Genomic DNA, 7,872 nt, shown 5'->3' with positions numbered 1-7,872 from the left:
ACATGTAACAGCTGTGCAGCTTGGTCTTCATGTGGGACTCCTAACAGCAGGAGCAGGGCCTGGCTGTCTCTGACTCTGTGGCCTGCCTTTGAGACTCTTTCCCCTACCTGGGCTGCCTTGTGAAAAGATGCACCCAGTCTTAATGGAACCTGAGATGCCAAAGCTAGTTAATATCTGTGGGAGGCCTCTCCTCTTCTGCAGGAAAAGGAGGAGGAATGGATGAAGAGGAGAAGTGGAGAGAAGAGCTAGGAGGAGAGGAGGGACTTCCCAGAAACTGAGGTTGGGATGTAAAGTTAACTAATTGTAACAACAACAACAATAAACACACACACACACACACACACACACACACACACACACACACGCACGCACACACGCACACACGCATCCTGATACCATAGCTCTATGTGAAGGTGGGTCCTCTGGGAAACCAATGTTGAGACAGTTCGAAATACAAGAAGTTTCAAAGGAAGAGAGGCAGAGTTTTGCAGGCCACATCTCAGGCCACAGGACAAACAGGTGGAACATCTGTGAAAGGAGGGGAGAGGAAGCAGGTTTGGAAACCAGGAACACAGCAGGATGCAGAGTGGGCAGTTTGAGCCAGTCCAACAAGAGGCTCCGGAGCAAATGCTGGACAGCTACTTAGTCCCTGTCAAGCTGAACCAAGGTGTTCCCAGGCAGAGCTGTACTCATCTAGACTGCAGCTGACCGAATAGCAAACACACTGAGATCCAAGTGGAAGAGCAACATGGCTGCCACAGAGGAGAAAAGCTTGTCCATCTCAAGCTGGGCTCTCCACAGCAAGGGCAGTGTCCTCCCTGAGGATTTAAAACCAAAGCTGGTACCTGCTAGTGACATACCTACCTGGTGGGTTAGGGTTTCAAATCTACATTATCTGAGGGAATGATAAACAGACATAAAAATCTGGACATAGAGTAATGACAGAAACTGAGGTTTCCAGGTGAAGCAAGCTCAATAACAGGAGAAACAACCCCAAAATACAGACCTCAAGCCCTGCTCAATATAAACACACAATCACACATTATAAGCCCAGGAATAAACAATCTATCATTAATAAGGAACAGTAACAGCATGATTAAGCATCCAAGAACTCAAATTCATATAAACATACTCCTAAAGATAATATGACATATTTAGAGTGTATAAAATTACCAGAGACAGAAAGTAGACAATGCATACTCAATAGAAATCACCAAACCTTAATCATAAATCTTATGCAATTGTGAAGCCTACAAGCTACAATAAAAAATGAGTCTGGTAAGATATGCCCCCCTGGTGCAACAGTGGCATGGATGTTATGGGAATAACCAACCTGCTGGATGCAAGGCCCACTCCACAGGATGAGACCTATTCCTGGCACCGTTATCAGGATCAAGTGTCAGTGGCTAAGCAAGGCAGTGGTGGTACACACCTTTAATCTAAGCACTCAGGAGGCAGAGGCAGGAGGATCTCTGAGTTTGAGGCCAGCCTGGAGCCATAGAGTTCCTGCACAGCAGGGCTACACACACACACACACACACACACACACACACACACACACACACACATCTTTAAAAAAAAAAAACAGAGAGAGGAGAGGAGAGAGAGAAGGAGAGGGAGAGGGAAGGAGGGAGGGAGGGATGGAGGGAGGAAGGGAGAGAGGGAGGGAGGGAGGAAGAGAAGGCAGGCGGGCAAGACAGGTCATAGACTCTAGGGGAGAACCTAACATTATTATTCTGCTAATGGGACATAGTGTTAAACTGACTCCTAATGACTTACATTGTTATGCTCACAGATTAGTGTGTCTCTCAAACCTCATCAGAGAAACTTTCTAAAGTGTATTGCAATTAACACAGAGACCCACATTTGGTCAAAATGCAGAGAGTAAGGAATTACAAAGTGTTCAGCCCTAAATGAGACATCCTATCACTCTTCTCTTACCAAGGCTCAGGAATCGTGATGGGGGTGTGTGGGTGTGGAACGACTGTAAGAGCCAAAGGCAGCAGATAACGACAAAAGAACACAGCAAGGCAGTTGCACATAGGAACTCACAGCAGTTATGAAAGTATGTACAAGACCTGTGCAAGCTCAAGGCAGACAAAATCCCAACACTGTTGGAAAGTGAGAACAAAGCTACCCTGTGCTGACTGGCTACTCATAGTAGATAGTTGCCAAGAGATGGGGAGTCAGTTTTCTTTAAGGGTATGATCTCTGGTAGGTTAAGCACGCAAGGGTGGATAGCCACATACCCAGAAGGATAGAACTAGTGTTAAATAGGCTGGATTTTTTTTTTTTAAATTGAGGATACAGTTACAGTGAGCATGTAATTAGGGATGTATTTGAAATGAGGGATTAATACGATCAAAATACAATGTGAAATTCTCAATTGCATATGTGTATATATGTGTGTGTGTGTGTGTATGTATAAATGTATGTATTCACCAAACCTTAGGAAAACTGACATAGCCGGGCAGCGGTGGCTCACACCTTTAATCCTAGCACTTAAGAGGCAGAGGCAGGTGGATTTCTGAATTCAAGGCCAACCTGGTCTACAGAGTGAGTTCCAGGACAGCCAGGGCAACACAGAGAAACCCTATCTGGGGAAAAAAAAAAGAAAACTGACATATTATGAAAAACAATGTACCATTAAAAACAAAACTAACAAAAAAATAGTATTTCTAGCCGGGCATAATAAGCCCACAACTTCAATTGTAGCAATTAGAAGGCAGTGGAGGTAAATCTCTCTGAATTTGAGGCCAGCCTGGTCTACAATACAGAGTTACAGGCCAGCCAGGACTAAAAAGTGAGAACCTGTTGCATAAACAAATACATTTATTAACTAATAAGGTATTTCTAGAAGTAAAAATATAGTGCCTTAAGGTTCTTTTGTTTTGTTTTGTTTTTTTGTTTGTTTGTTTGTTTTTCAAGACAGTGTTTCTCTGTGATGCCCTGGCTGTCCTGGAACTCACTCTGTAAACCAGGCTGGCCTCCAACTCAGAAATCCGCCTGCCTCTGCCTCCCAAGTGCTGGGATTAAAGGCGTGTGCCACCACCACCTGGCTTAAGGTTCCTTTTGCTACAATGAAACAGCAAAAAGCAAGTTGCGGAGCAAAGGGTTTATCTAACATACTTTCTCATTGTAGCCAATCATTAAAGGAAGCCAGGACAGGAACTCAAAGCTGGGAAGGGATCTGGAGATAGGAGCTGATGGAGAGAGGTCATGGCGGGCTTGCCCCTCGTGGCTTGCTCAGCGCAGGACCACCAGCCTCACAATGGTGCCCTCCCACATCAATCACTAATAAGGAAAATGCCCTACAGCTGGATCTGGAAACATTTTCTCAGTTGAGGTTCCCTCCTTTCAGATGACTTCAGCTTGTGTCAAACTAACATAAAGCTAACCAGGACATATGGTCACAGAACTTTAAAAAAAAAAAAAAAAGAACTACTTATACAATAGAATCAGCAATAGTTGAAAAATATCATGATCATTCATCAGTATGGAGGAGAGGGACTCATTCCAAAGCCCTTACCCCATAGCATTTGTATATAACTTTTGCACATCCTTACAGAAAGCTTAATCACATCAATACAACTACTAACATCTAATATCATATAAATGCTATGCAAATAGTTGGAATAATACATTATTTAGGGAATAGTGACTATAGAGTATTTTATGTCTAAAACCACAAATACTGGGAGCTACATCAAAGATAGATGAAGAAAGAACCTAGAATGAAGAATAAAGAAATGATAAGTGGGGGCTGGAGAAATAGCTCAGTGGTTAAGAGCACTGACTGCTCTTCCAGAAGTCCTGAGTTCATTTTCCATCAACCACATGGTGGCTTACAACCATCTGTAATGTGATCTGATGCCTTCTTCTGGTGTGTCTGAAGACAGTTACAGTATACTTGTATAAGTAAAATAAATAAATCTTTAAAAAATGATAAGTGGCTGGGCGGTGGTGGTGCATGCCTTTAATCCCAGCACTTGGGAGGCAGAGACAGGCGGATTTCTGAGTTCAAGGCCAGCCTGGTCTGCCGAATGAGTTCCAGGACAGTCAGGGCTACACAGATAAACCCTGTCTCAAAAAAACAAAACAAAAACAAACAAACAAACAAAAGATAAGTGGAAATCTGTTAAAAGCATAAACTAGAGGACTAGAAAGATGGCTCCGTGGTTAGGTTAGGGTGCCTGGTGCTCTTGTAAAGGCCCTGGACTCTGTTCCCAGCACAGGCAGCTCATAACTCCCCATCTATAACTCCAGGTCCAGAGCCAATGCTGTCTTCTGGCCTTTGCAAACATCTGCAGGCGTATGCATGGAACATAGACTCACCCAGGCATACACATACACATAAACAAGTAAATATGTAAGAAAACAAAGCAAAATTAAAATAATGGATAACAATAAAACATAAGATGGAGGCAATTTAGATGAAAGCATTTTATAGTCCCTATGATTTCAAGCAAGGGTCAGTAATGTCTGGAGTAGTGGTAGGTACCCCCTGTAATCTCAACTCCAGGAAGGCAGAGGCAAGAAAGTCAGAAATGTTAAGGCCATTCTTAGTGCAGAGTAAATTTAAAACAAGCCTCAGCAACATGGGCTTCTATCCCAAAACAATTTTTTAAAATAGAATTAAACTTTTCAAAAAGAAAAAAAAGGTAGCAATTTCATTTGGATATTTTTGAGACAGGTTGTCACTATGTAACACTGGCTACTTTGGAGCTCACTATGTAAACCAGGCTGGCCTCAAACTCAGACAGGTCCATTTGCTTCTGCCTCTACTGAGTGCTGGGGTTACTGGGTATTTACCAGCACACCGAGTGAAGTCAACTACACAAAATGTTCATTCATACCACTGAAAGAACAGCAGAATGGCTCCTAGCAGAGGGAGAAAATATGAAGAAAACCTGCTTCGTCGAGCATGGTTGTATATTCATTTAATCCCAACACCTAGGGACAGAGGCAGAGGGATTTATTGAGTTCCAGGCAGCCTAGGATACATAGTAACACTGTCCTGAAGAAGAAAGAAGAGATAACAAAGAAAGAAGGAAGAGCAGGGCGGTGGTGGCGCATGCCTTTAATCCCAGCACTTGGGAAGCAGAGGCAGGCAGATTTCGGAGTTCGAGGCCAGCCTGGTCTACAGAGTGAGTTCCAGGATGGCTATGGCTACACAGAGAAAAAAAAATAAGAAAGAAGGAAGATGGAGGAGGCGGAAAAGGAGGAGGAAGAGGACGAGAATTGCTGCCACCACTTGCTGCCAGGCAGTGATGGCACATGACTTTAATCCCAGTACTTGGGAGGCAGATCTCAGTGAGGCCAGCCTAGTCTACAGAGCTAGTTCTAAGACAGTCAGAGCTACACACTGAAAAACCCTGTCTCAAAAAAACAAGGAGAGTGGGGAGAAAGGAGGGAGAAAAAAATGTTCTCTGCTCCTCTAGAGACAGCCACATCTTGTTAGTGCCAGCCCCCTCCCCGAGACAATGATGGTGAAGGTCTACAAATTTGGTCATATTGGGTACCTGGTTACCAGAGCTGCCTTCAACTCAGGTAAAGTGGATATTATTGCTATCAATGACCCCTTCATTGACCTCAACTATATGGTCTACATTTACCCCACTATAAGTTAAATGGCACAGTCAAGGCTGAGGACAAAAAACTTGTCATCAACTGGAAGGCCACCTCTATCTTCCCTAGTGAGACTATGCCAACTTCATGGAATGATGCTAATGCAGAGTATGTTGTGGAGTATACTGGTGCCTTCTCCACCATGGAGAAGGTCCATCTGAAGTGTGGGGCCCAAAGGGTCATTATCTCTGCCCCTTCTGCTGATGCCCCAAGTTTGTGATGGGTGTGATCCATGAAAAGTATGGCAACCCATTCAAGACTGTCAATAATGCCTTTTACACCACCAACTGCTTAGCCCACTGGCCACATCAGCTTTGTCATTGCTAAGAGATTCATGACCAGTCCATGCCATCACTGCCACCCAGAAGTCTGTAGATGGCCCCTCTGAGAAGCTGGCATGATGTCTGTGGGGCTGCCTAGAACATCATCCCTACATCCATTTGTCCTGCCAAGGCTGTGGGCAAGCTCACTGGCATGGCCTTCCACGTTCTTACCCTCAGTGTCCGTTGTGAATCTGACATGCCACACAGAGAAAGCTGCCAAGTATAATGACATCACGACAGTGGTGAAGCAGGCATCCGAAGGCCACTAAAGGGCACCCTAGGCTAACTAAGGACTAGGTTGTCTCCTGGGACTTTAACAGTGACACTCCCACTCTTCCAGCTTTGATGCTGAGACTGACAATGCTCTCAATGCCAACTATCTAAAGCTCATCGAGTGACACTCCCACTCTTCCAGCTTTGATGCTGAGACTGACAATGCTCTCAATGCCAACTATCTAAAGCTCATCGCCTGGTATGACAATGAATATGGCTACCAAAACAGGATGGTAGACCTCATGACCTTCGAAGGCCTCTAAGAAGTAAGAAGCCCTGGACTACTCACTCAAGCGAGGACAAGAGAGAGGGGCAGCCCCTTAGCTGCTGAGGAGTCTCTGTCCCAACTGAGCATATCCCCTCAGTTTTTATCCTAAACCCCCAGAAGAGGAAGGGCTTGGGGAGCCCAACTCTTCTGAATATCATCAATAAAGTTCACTGCACACATATACCACCCCTCCCCCAAAAAAGAAGGAAGAAAGCCTAACTAATCTAAAGAAATGGAGAAAGTAACCCAAAAAGTGAGACAACAGGGAAGGGTCAGCATATGGCGGCAGGTTAAGCCGCTTTGGTTCTTAGTGGACTACCAGGGCTCAAGAGGAGCTGAGAAGGGCTAGAAGCCACCCCTCCTTTAAAATCTGCGTCTGTGTCTTAAGTGTGCCCCCTTCCTAAAAGAAACCAAAAAAGATCACATGATGCATGTGAGGCCTCCACATATGCTCTGTACATGGTATGACAGGGACAGGTCAGTGACTGGCCAGTCCTGGATTGTGAAGCTCGGGCTCGTCTCATGGAACAACATGAAATTAAAAAGTAGAGTAGCTTAAATCTTTTGTCCTCTGCTTTGATACCTAGATAAGGGCAGAAGGATGCTTGACATCCTGCCATAAAACTGTCTGTAGAACAGATGACTTACAAACTAAGGAGAGAAAACAGTTCAAAGTTAATCTGTGGATGTGGAGAGAAGACATCAGCAAATATGCGCTAACACTACCAGATAAAGCAGGTTCTGACGCCAGAGGCTCTGATTTCTAGGCTATAAAAGATGACAATATCAGAGGAAAAATAAGTTTAATGTATCCAACATGGCCTCAAAAGTATATAAAGAAAAAATTGCAGAACTATAAGAAAAAATAAAAATGAAATATTTTCACATGCTTATTTCAGTGACTGATAAAGTAATAAGGCTATAAGAAACTTAAAAGGTATGGTTAGTTTTTACCAAGAGATTTTCTTTTCAGTCATTTACAAAAATGAGACTGGATGTGGTGGTACACACCTATAATCATTCCAAGCCAACCTATATGAACCCAGTCTCAAAAAAAAGGACCAGCACAAATACAATGCAAAACACAACACATTTCAAATATCCTATTTTCTTCAGACTACTTTTAAAAATCACAATGCACAAAAAGAAAATAATAAAATTATATATATACATATATATAATTATATATAATTGGGGGTGGAGGTACTGAGAATTTTACCTGGAGCCTTTTACATGCTAAGCAAACATTCTACCACCCAGCTATATCCTAACTGTATAAATAGTTTTGTACCAAGCGTCTTGTGAATGCCTTTAGCCCTAGCAAAGGCAGGCAGCTCTCTGAGTTCAAGGCCAGCATGGTCTACATATTAAGTTCCAGGG

The 7,872-nt window shown here is 43.5% G+C and overlaps 1 pseudogene; it reads left to right on the top strand.

The window, feature by feature from the left end:
• Positions 1-5,486: 5,486 nt before the first annotated feature.
• On the top strand, positions 5,487-6,177 carry LOC116099847 (annotated as a pseudogene).
• Positions 6,178-7,872: the final 1,695 nt, after the last annotated feature.

The sequence above is a fragment of the Mastomys coucha genome, unplaced genomic scaffold (genome assembly GCF_008632895.1).
Source record: "Mastomys coucha isolate ucsf_1 unplaced genomic scaffold, UCSF_Mcou_1 pScaffold20, whole genome shotgun sequence".
NCBI lineage: Eukaryota > Metazoa > Chordata > Mammalia > Rodentia > Muridae > Mastomys > Mastomys coucha.
Note: the sequence above shows the minus strand (reverse complement) of the source record. Positions and strands in the feature narration are given on the sequence as shown.